This window comes from Lissotriton helveticus, chromosome 2_1 (assembly GCF_964261635.1).
Source record: "Lissotriton helveticus chromosome 2_1, aLisHel1.1, whole genome shotgun sequence".
Classification (NCBI taxonomy): domain Eukaryota; kingdom Metazoa; phylum Chordata; class Amphibia; order Caudata; family Salamandridae; genus Lissotriton; species Lissotriton helveticus.
This window is the reverse complement of record NC_136059.1, coordinates 2,139,593,837-2,139,615,703: the sequence shown is the minus strand read 5'-3', so window position 1 is coordinate 2,139,615,703 and position 21,867 is coordinate 2,139,593,837.

Below are 21,867 nucleotides of genomic sequence, written 5' to 3'. Positions count from 1 at the left end.
ATCCATTTTTGCTGAGCAACCGTCTGTGCGGGTAGAGAAGCAGATGACAAGAATGTATAAATTTTGGAGGCGACGTGACCAGATTTGATCCAAATATGAAAAAGTGAGATGAGAGAAGAGGTAGGATGAAGACGGACTTTAGCAAGGGCCACTTTAATTTTTAGAAAAGTATAAAAATCAAGATTTGTTAAAGAATGCTTTTGAGCCAAGGTGGAAAAAGGTAATGGTTGATGAGAAGCATCATACAGATGTTTAACAAGCGAGATCCCTTTATCTACCCAGTAGGCCATAAGGTTGGGAGTAATGTTGAGTTTAATTTTGGAATTCCGCCAGATAGACGACCACCTAGTTTTGTGTAAAGGAATTGCCACTTTCTTGTCTACTTTCCTGACCGCAGCAATTGTATCAATAATGATAGAACGAGAAAACAGGATATGTAAACTAGATGTCGTGCAAAAAGAGGCAGTAGGTAAAGGGGATGCTAATTCTTGTTCTATGAGCAACCAAGAGGGAACATGAAGAGATGGAGGAGAGAACCATAAAGCTCCTTGAAAAGCCAGAAAGGCAGTTTGGTATTTTTCCCAATCAGGAAAATTGCAGCCCCCCATATCGCAAGACCGACGCAAAAATTTGTATGCAAGTCTAGCACGTTTGTCATTCCACAGAAATTTAGAAGTCAGACCATCGATTTCGCGAAAAAAGGAATCTGATAATTTAACCGGAAGCATGGATGAAACAAAATTAATAATCGGTGTGATCATCATTTTGAGAGTCTGGAGGCGACCCCACCATGAAATATGTTTCGGAGACCATGTATCCAAAAGACGACGGACTTTAAGGAGAGTCTGGGATTCATTATAGGCAGTGGTAGCATAGAGAGTAGAACAGAAATAAATCCCAAAGTATTTCAGATGTGTAGATTGCCACTTAAAGCCCGCAGAGCCGATATGAGAGGGGAAGCAATAGGCATTCAAAGGGAACATTTCCGTCTTATCTTTATTTAGGGTATAACCTGAAACCGATGAAAAGAGGGAAATGGTATTTGAGATAGCAGGGATTGCCAAAGCAATATCGTCTGAAAAGATGAGGACATCATCCGCGTACGCAGCAGTTTTAATACGGTGAGGCCCGAAACAAAAACCTTTAATATCAGGGTGTAGCTCAATCAGACGAAGAAGAGGGTCAATAGATAATAAGAATAAAAGTGGGGATAAAGGACACCCCTGTCTAGTGCCCTGACGAAGATTAAAAAATGACGACGTAGCACCATTAACTCTAATGTTAGCTTTAGGTTGAGAATATAAGGACATTATCATATTAATAAAAGAGTCGCCAAGATTGTGCGCACACAAAACTGCACGAAGAAATGGCCAAGAGACCTTGTCGAAGGCCTTTTCCGCATCAAGGGCCAAGGCCGCGGCAGGGAGTTGAGATCTCTTGGCAGCACCGAGAACGTGACAAAAAGTACGTATATTGTCACGCGCAAGACGGCCTTTCACAAAACCAGTTTGAGAAGGATGAACAAGATGAGGGATAAAGGATTCTAATCTCTTGGCCAGAATTTTAGCAAAAATCTTACCTTCCATATTAAGGAGAGAAATAGGACGGAAGTTTTTGGGATCCGAATGATCTTTCCCGTCTTTTGGGATCACTACTATAGTAGCTTCAGCAGCCGTACCAGAAACAGATCCATCCTTAACAAAAGAGTCAAAGAGAGATTGTAATTTGGGAACAAGCGTAGGGAGAAAAGTTTTATAAAATAAAATTGGATAACCATCAGGGCCAGGAGCCTTGCCAGAACGAGTAGCTTTAATTGCAGAAATAATTTCTTCGGGGGAAATAGGCTGATTTAGAAAAGTACGATCATCATCAGAGACCGACTGAATCGGAACCGAATTTAAAAAAGCCTGACACCGGTCAAAAGAGGAAACATTAGAGGGAGTGTACAGTGTATTATAATAGTCACGAAAAACTTCAAGTATTTCCCCTGTTTGAAATTTTTTAGAACCTGTGTGATCAGTAATAGAAGAGATTTGCGAGGACTTAAAGGAGAAATCCTGAAATTTTAAGGTAGCAGCCAAAAGCTTCCCAGCACGATTTTTTAACAACAACTTCTTAGATTTCTGTGCTTGTACTCCAATATGAGCTCTTTTAGTAACAATGGTATTATATTTGTATTTTAGTTGTTTTATTATCTGCAAACAAGATGAATCTTTAGATTGTCTAAAGTTGGCTTCCAGAGTTTTAATTTGCGATGATAAATCTGTAAGCTCCTTTTTAATATCCGAGTTTCGTTTGGACATACACTTAATCACTTGACCACGGAAAGTGCATTTAAATGAGTCCCACAGAACGACTGGAGAAGAGACAGAGCCTTCATTTTCATGAAAAAAAATGTCTATAGCTTTAGAAAATTCATCAACCTGAGAGGCATCATGTAAAACTTCGGTATTCAATCTCCATGAACGACCGCGCCCTTTAGGGGCAAAGGAGGATAGTGTAAAGGTGACCGCCGCATGATCGGAAATCAAAATAGGATGTATAAGCGGAGAGGAGGAAGATGAAACAAGCGAAGAATGCACCAGGAGATAATCAATACGAGAGAAGGAAGAATGAGGCGAAGAGAAGAAAGAAAAATCACTACCAGTAGGGTTATGGAGTCGCCATAAATCTTGAAGATGAGTAAAGGAGCACATATTAAGCATTTGTTTGTGAGATTTGGGAGGACGAAACTGAAATGCGGAGTTCCTGTCTAAAAGAGGGTCCATTGGTAAATTAAAATCTCCGCCAACAATAAGATTGCCAGAGTGCGGGGTGTCATTTAGTTTCTTGGTAACCGACTTCCAAAAGGCAGGATCATCAGCGTTAGGAGCATAGATATTCATCACATACAGTTCATGCTGACCATCCGACAACTTAGACAACAGCCAGCGACCCTGAGAGTCATGATCAGAAGAAAGTATAGATAAACCAGAATTTTTGGAAACTAATGTAATGACCCCATTTCGTTTACCAGAGGCATCCGAACAGCAAACATCCGAAACCCATTCCCTCTTCAAAAACCATGCCTCTCTGTTAGAGACCTTGGTCTCTTGAAAAAGAACCAGGTCAGAAGACAGGGATTTACAATAATCTAAGACTTTCGACCGTTTCACCGGATGATTCAAACCCTTAACATTAAGGGATAAAACATTTAAACCCGGCATGGAAATACAGAAGAACAAAGAAAAGATGACATGGATGACAGAAAAAGAAGCAACCCTACACAAACAAGGAACAAATCTTCAAACCTAGGAAACACGGAGGGAAAATCCATGTAGGGAATCCAAGAGAAAAAGGAAGAAAGAAGAAAGGAAAAGAGAAAAAAAAGGAGGGAGAGAGGAAGCAGGAGGGGAGGCCTAAAAAAGACCAACATCATACTAGGGAGAACGTGGAAAAGGCGAGTACAGGTCCCGTACTAGGAGGAAAAGTAATTGATCACAATAGCCCCAAAATATAGCAAGCTGATAGCATTAAAATAGAAACTGGTAACAGAAAAAATTAGCAGCGCAAAGCCGCATAACCATTTGGATAGGCAAGAAATAACTGAGAAAATTGTATAAACACAGTTAATCATCAATCTAAAATCAGAGACATAGCAATAATAGTTAAAACTAGCAGAGAAACTGATTAGAAAAACAAAAATCAGAGGTAACACATGAACAATAGATGAGTGTATAACGATCAATATGCACATTCTGAAAATAAAAACATAGTTAATGAACAAACTATACCTGTATATAATAACAATATATGAGTGAAGTAGAAAAAAACGGAACATACAAATATGTAGGAAATAAAGGAAGAAAGGCAGTAAAATGGATAGAAAAGAAAGAGAAAGAAAATGACAAATATGAGAAAGAATAAGGTAACTAGTAAGAGATAAGCGTCGAGAAAAGAGAAAAGTGACTTGAAATAAATAATGACAGAAAGTAAGAGCAAGAAGAGCAGAATACAAGCTGAAGAGCATGACTGTGGAAAGAAGGAGAGAGCAGAAAACAGTAAGGGCCCAGAAGAACAGGAAAGGTCTATCAAATAACCTTGGAAGTTAAACCGACATATAGCGATAACATGAACAGGCATAATGTACCTAAACAGAATGTCTAATGACATTTAGTTATTAGTCTAAAATCAAGCAATAAAGCAATACTAATTAATATTATCAGAGAAACTGATTAGAAAAACAAAAGCCTGAGGTAACTCATGAACATTAGATGAATGCCTGACGAACGGAAATGCATAACCTAAAAATATAGTTAACGAACAGACCATAACTGTATATAATAAGAATATAGAGTTGAAGTAGAAAAAAACCGGAACATATAACTATGGAGGAAAGAAAGGAAGAAAGATAGTAACATAGATAGAAAAGAGAAAGACAGAAAAAAGACAGAAATGAGAATAAATAAGGTAATTAGTAAGAGATAAGCGTCTAGAAAAGAGAGAAATGACTTGGACTAAACAACGACAGAAAATAAGAGCAAAAAAAAAACAGAATACAAGCGAAAGAGTATAACTCTGGAACAAAAAAGGAGAGAACAGGAAGCAGTGTGAATACCAGAAGAACAGAAAAAATCTAACAAACATCCTTGGAGGTCAAGAACAACTTATAAGCTCAACATGAGAGAGGAGAGACCCAGGCATGCAAAAGAGTACATCCAGACGAAAGAAGAAGACAAATCAAGTGCCCGATGCACCAGAAGACTGCAAAGTCGCTTTCTGAATCTCCATCTCTATCTCCAACTGGTTGTCCAGAAATGTAGATAGGTCGGCCAGTTCATCAAAAATTCTAGAACGTCCTTTATAAGTAATGCGGAACTTCGATGGACCAGAAAATTAAAAGGGAATATCCAGTTCAGAAAGACGTTTCCGAAGATTAAGGAAGCCCTTTCTCCTTATAACCGTATCTCTGGCAAAGTCCTGAGAGATTGAGATTCGATGACCAATACAGATGACTTGTTTAGCTTTGCGCATATGAGAGAGAATCTGTTCAGTATGCTGATGTCGCAATGGCTTAAAAATAATTGCTCTTGGCTGGGTTGCCGATTTAGACCGAAACGTTGGAACACGATGTGCTCTTTCTATTTCAAACTCTCTGAGGAATGAGATTTGTAAGGTGTCCGGAATCCAATGAGATAAGAACTCTATCATAGATGAAGATGATTTCTCTGAATGTTCCGGCAGGCCAAAAATGCGTAGGTTAGATCTACGGTTGCGATCTTCCTGCTCAGTGAGATCTCTGCGCAATGCCGCCATTGAGCGCTCCATGTGGTTGATGGATCTGGAGTGTTTCTGCATACCATCCTCTGCAGAACTGATTCGTGATTCCGTGGCAGATACACGAAGAGAGAGGGCTTTAAAGTCATTCCTGATAGCAGACACCTCCACTTGCAGCAAATCCGTATTAGTTTTTGTTGACTGCGCAATATCATGCACCTCATTAAGGCGCGTTAAGATGGTGTCCAGCGTGGAGGTACTGTCTGACTGAGCAGACTCAGGCGTAGGAGACACCGACTTAAGTCTTTTCAGTGACGTGCCAACATCTTTAGCGTCTTTGTTACTCGTGGAGCGACCCATACTTGTAGCCATGAAGGAGTAACCACAAAGAAAAAATATATAGCCACTTGAAGGAAAGAGAAGAGCAAAAACTGCGCAGACTTCAGCCCAAAATAAGAAATACAGCACACTGAGCTCAATGGGCGCTTATAATATAATAGCGGCGGACTTATATGCAGGGCAGACAGGTAGCCAAAGAGTGATAGAGCTACAGTTAATTCAGGAGGGCACAGCACAGAGTTCGCAGGAAAAAGCTCCACACCTGAATGAGAGAACTGCACTGAGAGAAAATAGCGCGTAGGCAGCTTAATTCCCAGCCAAGCAGCAAGAAAATAGCATAAAAAAGGAATTTTTTTTACCAATTGCAGGCATCATAGAAGAAACTCCCTGGGCAGCCACCACGACCTGCAACATTGTAGCGAAAATGGCATTCCTGAGGAGAAAATGCCACTGCGTCAGGGGAAGGAAATGGCGGCCGTCCGTGAGGAAAACGAGCGTCAGATAAAAATCATGCAGCCGGTGCCAAAAACAGCAGGAAAACCTCCTCAATCAGCTCCCCTCATAATCCGCTGTTGAAGGCTGCCTTTTCCGCTCACAGGGGCAGTCGGGGACCGGAGAAATCAGCCCGACGGGAGAACTCGCCTCGGAGCTCAAGCGCAGTCCGCCATGCAGAAGCGGCGCGCAAGCCACGCCCCCCAATTTGAACGGTTTTTTAATAGCAAATCTCTATAGGTATAAAAAGTAAAAAATTTTATAACAAATTTTATATTGTATAATTATGTAATAGTTTTTTTTTGCCCCGGGGCGCGTACCGGTGAGCGTCCCATTAGCGCTATTCCCGCGAACGAAAACAACATCGTGAAGTATCGCGTAGCCGCGTGATGCGTCGTATGACGCACTGCGTAAGCGCACCCGGAAACACGCGAGCGCATACGATCGCGCAACATCATGACGCGCTTACGCTACGCGCCCTGGGGCGCCACTACGGGCGCGCCCCGGGCCGCGCAGCGTAAGCGCGTCGGGTCATGTGATCTGAAAATAACACTTTTCATTGGTGCAGATCAGTTTTGGTTTCCAAATGATGAAAACTCGGATCATGTGACTTGAAAATAGCACTTTTCATTGGTCCAGAACAGTTTTGTTTTCCAAATGATGAAAGCCCCCACCTTTTTTCCTTATTCTGACTTTGTCCTTTGACTGAGGAAGACCTGTTTGGAGATCTGTCTCTAATCTTTTCTACTTTAAAATGGCTACAGTAGCAGCAGCAGCTGGAGCATCTGCACCACCACCACCACCACCACCACCAAGAGGACCACCACAACATTACATTGGTGATCAAGAAGAAGAAGAGGAGGAGGAGGAGGAGGAGGGAACAAGGACATTCCTGCCAGAAGGCAATACCCCATATAGGCCAAAGGAGCACATTGTATGGGAGTTTTTTTCCATCCCAGAGGGCAAGAAAAAAGTGAATGCGCCCAAGGTGACTTGCCGAATCTATGGCTCAGAACTTTCAAGGGGGAACCCTAATAAAAAATATTAATTTGGTAATTACACCATGATTCGGCAGATGCAGCGCAAGCATCCCAACAACTATTCTGCTGCAGAGATCAGAGAACTGGCCAGTAACCCTCCCCAATCTTCACCCCGCACCTCCAAAAGAAAGCAACCCACTCCATCGGGACCAGACACAAGGCAGACGATGCCAATCATACAACCACGGTTTGGTGAATTCAGGGACACTTGTATTTTTTGTGGTAAGACCATCAGCTATGGTGAGCAGAGCGTAAAGCTCATCGTTCTTGCTGGTGACAACCACAATTGCCCCAAAAAAAACTAATTTTTCCTGATATTTTTTTTGCTCCAGTTGAGCCGTTTACAATTCCCTGTTTTTTGTTTCTCCCCATAAAAAATACAATATAAATATAAAAGTGTTCAGAAAAGCCAAGAAAAGTAAAAAATGTTCAACAAAACAATAAAAAAAATATAAAACAACAAAAAGAATAAAAAAGTTCTTTTTAGAACTACCTTTAATTTATAAAAATAAACCTATATTTTTAAAGAATCTCTGTCATTCTTTTTCAAAGGTAAGTAAGGCAGTGTGGGTGACTTATAGGGAGTCAGTGGGTGTAGGTGGGGGTGTGGGTGTGTAACGTGTGTGTGTCTGGGTGTGAGTGTGTGGGGTGTTTGGGTATGGGTGGAGGTGTGGGTGTATAAGATATGTGTGGGGGGTGTGTGAGTGTGGGGGGTATGTGTGTGGAGTGTGTGTGTGGGATGTGTGGGTGTGTGTGTGTGAAGAGTGTGTGTGTGGCTGTGTGTGTGTGTGTGAGGTGTGTGTGTGGTGTGTGTGTGGGGTGTATGTCAGAGGTGTGTGTGTGTGTTGGGGGAGGTGTGTGTGTAGGAGTGAAGTAAATGATTAAGGTAAAGAGAATGAGTGAGGGAGCAAAGGAATGGAACAGAGGGTAAGGGAAGTAAAGAATGGGGACTGAAAGAAGTTGAATGTGGGAGGGGAAATAGGGAAAGGGTATTAAACATGGAGAATATGAATAAGTGAGAGAAGCAGAGTAAAGAAACAGGAGTGAGGTAGGTTGATTTTTTTAGTCACACTTACCATATCATTAATGTAACTTTAATTACATTTCCTTACTACATTTTGTATCTGTAAAGAAAGAAGAAAAAATAAGTTATAATTAGTAAAATATGTATTTAAAATTAAAGATACAAATGAAGAGGTTAAAAATCATAACAGTGTATAAAAAATATAAAGTAAGGTAGAAGGACAAAAAGATGGAAAAAGAAATAGAAGGAGAGCAAATTACTAAGAGTAAGGCATATAGATTCACTGACAGAAAGGAAGAGAAGAAGAGAAAAATGAACTGAAGGTAAGAAAGATACTAAAAGAATATGAGTTAGCAAAACTAAATCAGGAAACAGGAGTAAGTAAAAAGATAATGACTGAGAGGAAAAGTAGTCTAATTAAGGATGCATTTAGAAGAATGAGGAATGGAAGATAACTGAGAGTAAGTGGAGGAGAGTCATAGAGTGAAGGGATAAAGGGAGAGAGGATAATATGGAAGGATTGAGGGAAAAGGAGTGAGGAAGTTAGTAGACAGAGAGACTAAGGGAAGGACAGAGTGAAGTGGAGTACAATGAGTGAGGAAAGAAAAATGAGTAAGGGAGCAAAAGAAGGAAAGAGAGGAGAAAAGGACTAAAGCAGTGGTACTGAGAGAAAGTGATTCGGTGATGAAAGTAAAGAGAAGGACACTGAAAGATATGAAATGAGGGGTAGTAATGGAACCGGACTAAAAGAAATAGGTTGAAGAACGATGAGAGAGGAGCCGTGAAGTTTTTGTAAGAGAAATGATAGAAGGTAGATAAACACAAGTGAACATAACACAAGGAGAGTGAGGGACTGAGGACATAGAGGTAGTGAACGGAAAATAGAGAGAAGAGGTCAAAAGAAAGGAGGAAACAAAGATAAGCGAGGGAGAGTGGGTGATTTATAGTGATAGAGTGCGACAATACTGGTGAGTGAGTAAAGAGGAATTACTAAAAGAGCAAAGGAGGAAAACACGGAAAAGGAAAGTAAAGCAGACAGACTGATAGCTGAATAGTTATGCAAGGGAGAGAGGGGATGCAGACAGTTGAAATGAGAATGAGGGGTTGTGAAAGAAGTGGAGTAAAAGAACGGGGTTGAAAGAGAGTGAAAGAAAGACATTATAAGTGAGTAAAAACAGCTGAAAGAGGGTGGAAAAAGGAAAGTGAGTGTGAGACAATGGGAATACAATTTAAATTACAGAATTAGGGTTTTTTTGCCCCGCGGGGCCCTTTTATGGCCCCCACATCAAACCTAGGGGGTCAGGAGGGGTCTACCCTGCCCCCTTATGGTCATTTCCCCCTTTGTTTTTGCCACCTCTTGTGTCTCGATCCTACCGAGACACAAGATGGCGGCCGCTCCGGACTGTTTCGAATGTTGACAGACACCCGAGTGCCAATCAGCTTTCCGGGCGCGAACTCGCGGTGCGCGCTAGGAGCGCTCCCCGGTGCGCGTACCGGGGCGCGCCTATAGATATATATTTTTTTTTAAACCTAAATTACTCAAAATCCACTGGAGCACATATCTTGAGACATAGCAAAGGCACATCGGGCTACCAGTCCCTACAATTTTGCTAAGTTTCGTGGGAATTCATTCAGCCGTTCGGGCTAAAAGTGAGTCCAACCGCCCTATGGAAATTAACATGGGAAAAACACGTTTTGGGACCCCTTTTATCTCGGCTCCCGCTTGACGAATCCCCCCCAAACTTTCAGGGAAGGAGCGGACCACCGCGAGGCTAATTTGAGGAAAATTACAGGCAGATCCCTCAATCTGCGCCAAAGTTATTCCCAATAGAATGTTGTGGATTCCCTATGGAAAACAATCCTAACTATAACTACCTACTGGCGACCGCCAGTAGGTAATTATATATATATTACCTACTGGCGGTCGTCAGTAGGTACTTGTAGTTAGGACCTTGTTTCTATTCAAAATGCGTTTTTTCTTTTGCCAATATCTTTGGTGCCGTTTGAAGAATGTTCGCAAAATATTCCAACTAATGGTTCACTCATGTTTCTGGATTATTTGTCAAGTGGGGGCTGAGAAAAAAGGCAGGTCCCAAAACTGATTTTCCCCATGTAATATCCATAGGAACTTTAGATATGGCTAGAGCCCGAACTGCTGAATGGAATTACACCAAATTTGGCAAAAAGGTAGTTCTTGCTTCAGAAAGTGACCTTTTTTCAAATGGTGTAAATCTGTTCAGTAGTTACTGAGAAATTAAAAAAATAAAAATGTATATCTCAGGGGGCCGAGTAGAGTTTGCGAGCATGAGCTTCATTGTTATTGGCTGCCAACACTTCAAACCTGGAAGTGTTGGCAGCCATCTTGTGTCTCTGTAAAACCGACTTACAAGCCAGTAAAAAAAGAAAAAGAAAAAACAAGAAAAGGGGGCAGTGTAGGAATACCCTGACCCCCTAGGCCTGCTCAGGGGGTCTCAAAAAAGCATTTTTTGTTTTATATTTATGGCCAAATTTGCGCTGGGTGTGCAAATCTGGCCGCAATTTTTTTTAAATAATGAAGCGTGGCCTCCTGCTCCTCATTTCTTTTAGCCTTTGGGTGAGCCAGGACCCAGGGGCAATGTTTTATTAATGTGCGGAAGCCTTGTGGGCCTCCACCTCCCCAGGGCTTAATTTGTAATGAGCATGGGGAAAGGTGCCCAATCACAACCCCGGGGACCGCCAGCTCCCCGGGGCCTTATTTATTATGGGTGTGGGGCCTCGCAGGCCCCCGCAAGCGTCGGGGACCACCACCTCTCCAGGGCTTTCTTTATTATCGAGGGGGTGCCTTGTGGGCCCTCCAAGCCCCGGGGCCACCACAACCCCGAGGCTTTGCACTTGAAGTGAAGGGGGCCACTGGCCTCCCTATTGGAGCCTCTATGGCCCTGGTGACTGCCATCCCCCAGGGCTGGCTCCTACAATGTACTGGGTGCCCACCCCTGGTACATTGCCGTTTGGTATGGCAGAGCAGGAACACGGCTCCCACATCGCTATAGGAAACACTGCTTTGCTTCTTGGAAGCGAGAGCAGAAACATGCTCTCACTTCCAAGAAGCAAAGCAGAATTGCTTTTGGACAAGGGGAGCTGCATGTCAGCAGCTCCACTTATCCAAAAGGAATGCTGGCTCCCGCAAGAGTCGGGGAGCCGGCTGGGACAGCGGGGGCATTGGGGCTCCCCTGCAGTTCCCAATGTGAGGGCTGGCCTCAGGGGATGGGGTCCCCTGGGCTAGAAGTAGCCCGGAGGGGGCCCCTTCCGTTTTAGTTTATTTAAAAAAAAACACAGAAGTCCAGCACCGGGGATGGGTCAGTGGGGCCATAATTGGCCTCCGGAGGTGGTCCAAGCAACCCCCCTCCAAAAAAAAATAAAAATCAAGGCTGGCCAGGCCTTGGGAGATGGGGCCCCCAAGGCCAAAAGTGGCCCGTGGCCCCCCTCCTGAATATTTAATTATTTAAAGAAAAAAATAGAGCCAATGCCTGGGTGGAATGGGGTCTCCTGGGCCGGTAAAGGCATCGGGAGGGGGGCCCCCTCCAAATAAAAAAGAAAGAAAAGGCTGGCCAGGCCATGGGGGATGTGGTCCCCAGGGGCCCAAAAATATTAAGAGAAGGGGGGCACACATCCCCCTTCTAACAAAAACAAAAAAAAGAACAGCTGGCATCTCGCAGGAGGACCTGCCCCCTCCCTGCCCCCTCACCGCACCACTCTGCAAATGCACCTCCTGGTGTGTTCTTAGTTGGGTAATTAAGTCCCCCCTGAATCCTGAGGGTTCAGATACCTCCAGTAAGCCCCACACAATGGGATTGCTGAGAGGTGGTCTGAGGCAACGCCCCTTTTTACACCACTCTGCAAGCGCACCTCTTGGAACACTGCTGGTGGGGAGATGAGGTCCTCTTGTGTCCTCGGGACCTAAGGACTAAAGTGGACTCAATGCCTTGAGCATAACCCATAGGTTTCAGGGATGTTATAGTTAGAAATTAGCCTTTAAAAAAACATCAAAATTCACTGAAAAAACACAGGTTTATGAGACTTTATAGTTAGTTGGACATTTGACTCGTACAAAACCAGAGAAATTTGGCCGTTATAGTTAGTTGAGCTAAGTATAACTCATGCCCCTGCAATGCACTGCTGATGACATCACATATTATATCACTCATCACTCATGACATGGTCAGTGACATCACTCATGACATCAATGATGACATCTCAAATGGCATCACTGATGACATCATCCATGTGATAATCTGATGTACCTCCTCACCCCCTAATATAACTTTTCATACACCCAGTCAAAAATAAAGACTACCATTCTCAAAACCATAGACACACCAATACCAATTACTACATACTCACTCACTGATTCCTAGGTCTACACACACATCCACTCAGTCACCCATACAGTCACTCATCAATACAGCCACTATCATATGCACACATACACCCATAAAGACACTTGCACACCCCCGCTCACCTATGGAGTTACTCGCACACCTAGTCAGTAACTCATACAGCCACTCAGACTACTAATCAATAAGTCATATAGACAATCATGTACCTACTGACCAACACATGCAGCTATTTACAGATCAACTGACAGACTGATGCAAACATTCACAGAGATTAGTAATTCACCCATGCATTCTTTAAGCCACGATTAAATACTCACTTATACAGTCAGTCACTAAATCATCCATTGAGACACCTATACACCCACTCATTCTTCAATACACCATGACGTGTGTGTATATATATATATATATAAATATATATATATATATGTTGTGAATTATCCAAATTCAAGGAGAACTTTAATCTACTGTTGCCTGTGGTTCCGACCCGTGGAAAAAGAGGCTTGGCGAGGGAAATTGCACAGTGTTTTTGGCAAGTGACATTGCAGCGGACTAAAATCCATTTCAAACGCCACCAACAGCATTAGTTAACGGATGTATGACATTACAATGCATGCTTTTACCATGCATGCATTTACATCGCAGTTTTTACAACGCATACCATTACAACGCATAACGCTTTGGGGTGCTGGATAGTGAATAGTTTAATTTACTATTCCAACTCCAGTCCCCGTGGATAGTAGGGAAGGTGGATAGTAAATTAAATCTATTCCCTATCCTAGAGCGCCTCCCAGCGCAATGCGTTGTAATGGTTTGAGTTGTAAAAGTTGCGATGTAAAAGCACTGCGTGGTAAAAGTTGCGTTGTAAAGGATGTTTTTTCTTAGTTAACATCACGGAACTGCGCTGATAAAGAACAATATTTGTTTAAACAAAATATCATCTTGGCGGAGTCCTGCCTCAATTGCCACATACGGAGAGCTGACCAATCAGGAGAGATTTCCTTCTCTTCAAAAACCAGAGCGCTGTGCACCAGATACCTACACCTGAGAGCACTGAAGAAAGCTGATTGCTGAAACACGTCTGCGAATAAAGGTGGTTTCAAACTTTCCCCGAGTGCCTGTGTGTGCTGTACTTTGCATGCGTTGGAGCCTGCATTTATAAGTGAGTCCCTTCCTCACTAACGAGGCACCCACCTGGAGTTCGAAAGTCTGGTTGAAGGAACTTGGAGCGAGAAAATGTACAGACGCGAACCATCTCTTAACGGAGAGGCCCGCCGACCATATGTCGTGAATTATCCAAATTCAAGGACAACTTTAATCTACTGTTGCCTGTGGTTCCGACCCGTGGAAAAAGAGGCTTGGCGAGGGAAATTGCACAGCGTTTGTGGCAAATGACATTGCAGCGGACTAAAATCCATTTCAAATGCCACCAACAGCATTAGTTAGCATCACGGAACTGCGCTGATAAAGAATAATATTTGTTTAAACAAAATATCATCGTGGCAGAGTCCTGCCTCAATTGCCACATACGGAGAGCTGACCAATCAGGAGAGATTTCCTTCGCTTCAAAAACCAGAGCGCTGTGCACTAGTTACCTACACCTGAGAGCACTGAAGAAAGCTGATTGCTGAAACACGTCTGCGAATAAAGGTGGTTTTAAACTTTCCCCGAGTGGCTGTGTGTGCTGTACTTAGCATGCAATGGAGTTTTTTTGTGATATATATATATATATTCACTGAAAAAACCATAGGTTATAGACCATATATAGTTAGGAATTAGCATTTACAAAACCTTGAAAATTCACTGAAAAAACCATAGGTTATACACCATATATAGTTAGGAATTAGCATTTAAAAAACCTTATTTTACTCACACAAAACCATTGAAATTCCATATATAGTTAGTTGCACTAACTATATATCGCGCACCCGCAATCCACTGCTGATCATGTCACATATTACATCATTCATGACATGGTCAGTGACATCACTGATGACATCACTGATGACATCTCAAATGACATCACTGATGAGATCACTGATGACATCTCATTTGACATCAATGACCACATCACTGATGATATCATTCATGTGACAATACAATGATTTTTTTTTTGCTCCAGTTGAGCCGTTTACAATTCCCTGTTTTTTGTTTCTCCCCATAAAAAATACAATATAAATATAAAAATGTTCAGAAAAGCAAAGAAAAGTAAAAAATGTTCAACAAAACAATAAAAAAATATAAAACAACAAAAAGAATAAAAAAGTTCTTTTTAGAACTACCTTTAATTTATAAAAATAAACCTATATTTTTAAAGAATCTCTGTCATTCTTTTTCAAAGGTAAGTAAGGCAGTGTGGGTGACTTATAGGGAGTCAGTGGGTGTAGGTGGGGGTGTGGGTGTGTAACGTGTGTGTGTCTGGGTGTGAGTGTGTGGGGTGTTTGGGTATGGGTGGAGGTGTGGGTGTATAAGATATGTGTGGGGGGGTGTGAGTGTGGGGGGTATGTGTGTGGAGTGTGTGTGTGGGATGTGTGGGTGTGTGTGTGTGAAGAGTGTGTGTGTGGCTGTGTGTGTGTGTGTGAGGTGTGTGTGGTGTGTGTGTGGGGTGTATGTCAGAGGTGTGTGTGTGTGTTGGGGGAGGTGTGTGTGTAGGAGTGAAGTAAATGATTAAGGTAAAGAGAATGAGTGAGGGAGCAAAGGAATGGAACAGAGGGTAAGGGAAGTAAAGAATGGGGACTGAAAGAAGTTGAATGTGGGAGGGGAAATAGGGAAAGGGTATTAAACATGGAGAATATGAATAAGTGAGAGAAGCAGAGTAAAGAAACAGGAGTGAGGTAGGTTGATTTTTTTAGTCACACTTACCATATCATTAATGTAACTTTAATTACATTTTCTTACTACATTTTGTATCTGTAAAGAAAGAAGAAAAAATAAGTTATAATTAGTAAAATATGTATTTAAAATTAAAGATACAAATGAAGAGGTTAAAAATCATAACAGTGTATAAAAAATATAAAGTAAGGTAGAAGGACAAAAAGATGGAAAAAGAAATAGAAGGAGAGCAAATTACTAAGAGTAAGGCATATAGATTCACTGACAGAAAGGAAGAGAAGAAGAGAAAAATGAACTGAAGGTAAGAAAGATACTAAAAGAATATGAGTTAGCAAAACTAAATCAGGAAACAGGAGTAAGTAAAAAGATAATGACTGAGAGGAAAAGTAGTCTAATTAAGGATGCATTTAGAAGAATGAGGAATGGAAGATAACTGAGAGTAAGTGGAGGAGAGTCATAGAGTGAAGGGATAAAGGGAGAGAGGATAATATGGAAGGATTGAGGGAAAAGGAGTGAGGAAGTTAGTAGACAGAGAGACTAAGGGAAGGACTGAGTGAAGTGGAGTACAATGAGTGAGGAAAGAAAAATGAGTAAGGGAGCAAAAGAAGGAAAGAGAGGAGAAAAGGACTAAAGCAGTGGTACTGAGAGAAAGTGATTCGGTGATGAAAGTAAAGAGAAGGACACTGAAAGATATGAAATGAGGGGTAGTAATGGAACCGGACTAAAAGAAATAGGTTGAAGAACGATGAGAGAGGAGCCGTGAAGTTTTTGTAAGAGAAATGATAGAAGGTAGATAAACACAAGTGAACATAACACAAGGAGAGTGAGGGACTGAGGACATAGAGGTAGTGAACGGAAAATAGAGAGAAGAGGTCAAAAGAAAGGAGGAAACAAAGATAAGCGAGGGAGAGTGGGTGATTTATAGTGATAGAGTGCGACAATACTGGTGAGTGAGTAAAGAGGAATTACTAAAAGAGCAAAGGAGGAAAACACGGAAAAGGAAAGTAAAGCAGACAGACTGATAGCTGAATAGTTATGCAAGGGAGAGAGGGGATGCAGACAGTTGAAATGAGAATGAGGGGTTGTGAAAGAAGTGGAGTAAAAGAACGGGGTTGAAAGAGAGTGAAAGAAAGACATTATAAGTGAGTAAAAACAGCTGAAAGAGGGTGGAAAAAGGAAAGTGAGTGTGAGACAATGGGAATACAATTTAAATTACAGAATTAGGTTTTTTTTTGCCCCGCGGGGCCCTTTTATGGCCCCCACATCAAACCTAGGGGGTCAGGAGGGGTCTACCCTGCCCCCTTATGGTCATTTCCCCCTTTGTTTTTGCCACCTCTTGTGTCTCGATCCTACCGAGACACAAGATGGCGGCCGCTCCGGACTGTTTCGAATGTTGACAGACACCCGAGTGCCAATCAGCTTTCCGCGCGCGAACTCGCGGTGCGCGCTAGGAGCGCTCCCCGGTGCGCGTACCGGGGCGCGCCTATAGATATATATTTTTTTTTAAACCTAAATTACTCAAAATCCACTGGAGCACATATCTTGAGACATAGCAAAGGCACATCGGGCTACCAGTCCCTACAATTTTGCTAAGTTTCGTGGGAATTCATTCAGCCGTTCGGGCTAAAAGTGAGTCCAACCGCTCTATGGAAATTAACATGGGAAAAACACGTTTTGGGACCCCTTTTATCTCGGCTCCCGCTTGACGAATCCCCCCCAAACTTTCAGGGAAGGAGCGGACCACCGCGAGGCTAATTTGAGGAAAATTACAGGCAGATCCCTCAATCTGCGCCAAAGTTATTCCCAATAGAATGTTGTGGATTCCCTATGGAAAACAATCCTAACTATAACTACCTACTGGCGACCGCCAGTAGGTAATTATATATATATTACCTACTGGCGGTCGTCAGTAGGTACTTGTAGTTAGGACCTTGTTTCTATTCAAAATGCGTTTTTTCTTTTGCCAATATCTTTGGTGCCGTTTGAAGAATGTTCGCAAAATATTCCAACTAATGGTTCACTCATGTTTCTGGATTATTTGTCAAGTGGGGGCTGAGAAAAAAGGCAGGTCCCAAAACTGATTTTCCCCATGTAATATCCATAGGAACTTTAGATATGGCTAGAGCCCGAACTGCTGAATGGAATTACACCAAATTTGGCAAAAAGGTAGTTCTTGCTTCAGAAAGTGACCTTTTTTCAAATGGTGTAAATCTGTTCAGTAGTTACTGAGAAATTAAAAAAATAAAAATGTATATCTCAGGGGGCCGAGTAGAGTTTGCGAGCATGAGCTTCATTGTTATTGGCTGCCAACACTTCAAACCTGGAAGTGTTGGCAGCCATCTTGTGTCTCTGTAAAACCGACTTACAAGCCAGTAAAAAAAGAAAAAGAAAAAACAAGAAAAGGGGGCAGTGTAGGAATACCCTGACCCCCTAGGCCTGCTCAGGGGGTCTCAAAAAAGCATTTTTTGTTTTATATTTATGGCCAAATTTGCGCAGGGTGTGCAAATCTGGCCGCAATTTTTTTTAAATAATGAAGCGTGGCCTCCTGCTCCTCATTTCTTTTAGCCTTTGGGTGAGCCAGGACCCAGGGGCAATGTTTTATTAATGTGCGGAAGCCTTGTGGGCCTCCACCTCCCCAGGGCTTAATTTGTAATGAGCATGGGGAAAGGTGCCCAATCACAACCCCGGGGACCGCCAGCTCCCCGGGGCCTTATTTATTATGGGTGTGGGGCCTCGCAGGCCCCCGCAAGCGTCGGGGACCACCACCTCTCCAGGGCTTTCTTTATTATCGAGGGGGTGCCTTGTGGGCCCTCCAAGCCCCGGGGCCACCACAACCCCGAGGCTTTGCACTTGAAGTGAAGGGGGCCACTGGCCTCCCTATTGGAGCCTCTATGGCCCTGGTGACTGCCATCCCCCAGGGCTGGCTCCTACAATGTACTGGGTGCCCACCCCTGGTACATTGCCGTTTGGTATGGCAGAGCAGGAACACGGCTCCCACATCGCTATAGGAAACACTGCTTTGCTTCTTGGAAGCGAGAGCAGAAACATGCTCTCACTTCCAAGAAGCAAAGCAGAATTGCTTTTGGACAAGGGGAGCTGCATGTCAGCAGCTCCACTTATCCAAAAGGAATGCTGGCTCCCGCAAGAGTCGGGGAGCCGGCTGGGACAGCGGGGGCATTGGGGCTCCCCTGCAGTTCCCAATGTGAGGGCTGGCCTCAGGGGATGGGGTCCCCTGGGCTAGAAGTAGCCCGGAGGGGGCCCCTTCCGTTTTAGTTTATTTAAAAAAAAACACAGAAGTCCAGCACCGGGGATGGGTCAGTGGGGCCATAATTGGCCTCCGGAGGTGGTCCAAGCAACCCCCCTCCAAAAAAAAAAAAAAATCAAGGCTGGCCAGGCCTTGGGAGATGGGGCCCCCAAGGCCAAAAGTGGCCCGTGGCCCCCCTCCTGAATATTTAATTATTTAAAGAAAAAAATAGAGCCAATGCCTGGGTGGAATGGGGTCTCCTGGGCCGGTAAAGGCATCGGGAGGGGGGCCCCCTCCAAATAAAAAAGAAAGAAAAGGCTGGCCAGGCCATGGGGGATGTGGTCCCCAGGGGCCCAAAAATATTAAGAGAAGGGGGGCACACATCCCCCTTCTAACAAAAACAAAAAAAAGAACAGCTGGCATCTCGCAGGAGGACCTGCCCCCTCCCTGCCCCCTCACCGCACCACTCTGCAAATGCACCTCCTGGTGTGTTCTTAGTTGGGTAATTAAGTCCCCCCTGAATCCTGAGGGTTCAGATACCTCCAGTAAGCCCCACACAATGGGATTTCTGAGAGGTGGTCTGAGGCAACGCCCCTTTTTACACCACTCTGCAAGCGCACCTCTTGGAACACTGCTGGTGGGGAGATGAGGTCCTCTTGTGTCCTGGGGACCTAAGGACTAAAGTGGACTCAATGCCTTGAGCATAACCCATAGGTTTCAGGGATGTTATAGTTAGAAATTAGCCTTTAAAAAAACATCAAAATTCACTGAAAAAACACAGGTTTATGAGACTTTATAGTTAGTTGGACATTTGACTCGTACAAAACCAGAGAAATTTGGCCGTTATAGTTAGTTGAGCTAAGTATAACTCATGCCCCTGCAATGCACTGCTGATGACATCACATATTATATCACTCATCACTCATGACATGGTCAGTGACATCACTCATGACATCAATGATGACATCTCAAATGGCATCACTGATGACATCATCCATGTGATAATCTGATGTACCTCCTCACCCCCTAATATAACTTTTCATACACCCAGTCAAAAATAAAGACTACCATTCTCAAAACCATAGACACACCAATACCAATTACTACATACTCACTCACTGATTCCTAGGTCTACACACACATCCACTCAGTCACCCATACAGTCACTCATCAATACAGCCACTATCATATGCACACATACACCCATAAAGACACGTGCACACCCCCGCTCACCTATGGAGTTACTCGCACACCTAGTCAGTAACTCATACAGCCACTCAGACTACTAATCAATAAGTCATATAGACAATCATGTACCTACTGACCAACACATGCAGCTATTTACAGATCAACTGACAGACTGATGCAAACATTCACAGAGATTAGTAATTCACCCATGCATTCTTTAAGCCACGATTAAATACTCACTTATACAGTCAGTCACTAAATCATCCATTGAGACACCTATACACCCACTCATTCTTCAATACACCATGACGTGTGTGTATATATATATATATATAAATATATATATATATATGTTGTGAATTATCCAAATTCAAGGAGAACTTTAATCTACTGTTGCCTGTGGTTCCGACCCGTGGAAAAAGAGGCTTGGCGAGGGAAATTGCACAGTGTTTTTGGCAAGTGACATTGCAGCGGACTAAAATCCATTTCAAACGCCACCAACAGCATTAGTTAACGGATGTATGACATTACAACGCATGCTTTTACCATGCATGCATTTACATCGCAGTTTTTACAACGCATACCATTACAACGCATAACGCTTTGGGGTGCTGGATAGTGAATAGTTTAATTTACTATTCCAACTCCAGTCCCCGTGGATAGTAGGGAAGGTGGATAGTAAATTAAATCTATTCCCTATCCTAGAGCGCCTCCCAGCGCAATGCGTTGTAATGGTTTGAGTTGTAAAAGTTGCGATGTAAAAGCACTGCGTGGTAAAAGTTGCGTTGTAAAGGATGTTTTTTCTTAGTTAACATCACGGAACTGCGCTGATAAAGAACAATATTTGTTTAAACAAAATATCATCTTGGCGGAGTCCTGCCTCAATTGCCACATACGGAGAGCTGACCAATCAGGAGAGATTTCCTTCTCTTCAAAAACCAGAGCGCTGTGCACCAGATACCTACACCTGAGAGCACTGAAGAAAGCTGATTGCTGAAACACGTCTGCGAATAAAGGTGGTTTCAAACTTTCCCCGAGTGCCTGTGTGTGCTGTACTTTGCATGCGTTGGAGCCTGCATTTATAAGTGAGTCCCTTCCTCACTAACGAGGCACCCACCTGGAGTTCGAAAGTCTGGTTGAAGGAACTTGGAGCGAGAAAATGTACAGACGCGAACCATCTCTTAACGGAGAGGCCCGCCGACCATATGTCGTGAATTATCCAAATTCAAGGACAACTTTAATCTACTGTTGCCTGTGGTTCCGACCCGTGGAAAAAGAGGCTTGGCGAGGGAAATTGCACAGCGTTTGTGGCAAATGACATTGCAGCGGACTAAAATCCATTTCAAATGCCACCAACAGCATTAGTTAGCATCACGGAACTGCGCTGATAAAGAATAATATTTGTTTAAACAAAATATCATCGTGGCAGAGTCCTGCCTCAATTGCCACATACGGAGAGCTGACCAATCAGGAGAGATTTCCTTCGCTTCAAAAACCAGAGCGCTGTGCACTAGTTACCTACACCTGAGAGCACTGAAGAAAGCTGATTGCTGAAACACGTCTGCGAATAAAGGTGGTTTTAAACTTTCCACGAGTGGCTGTGTGTGCTGTACTTAGCATGCAATGGAGTTTTTTTGTGATATATATATATATATTCACTGAAAAAACCATAGGTTATAGACCATATATAGTTAGGAATTAGCATTTACAAAACCTTGAAAATTCACTGAAAAAACCATAGGTTATACACCATATATAGTTAGGAATTAGCATTTAAAAAACCTTATTTTACTCACACAAAACCATTGAAATTCCATATATAGTTAGTTGCACTAACTATATATCGCGCACCCGCAATCCACTGCTGATCATGTCACATATTACATCATTCATGACATGGTCAGTGACATCACTGATGACATCACTGATGACATCTCAAATGACATCACTGATGAGATCACTGATGACATCTCATTTGACATCAATGACCACATCACTGATGATATCATTCATGTGACAATACAATGATTTTTTTTTTGCTCCTGTTGAGCCGTTTACAATTCCCTGTTTTTTGTT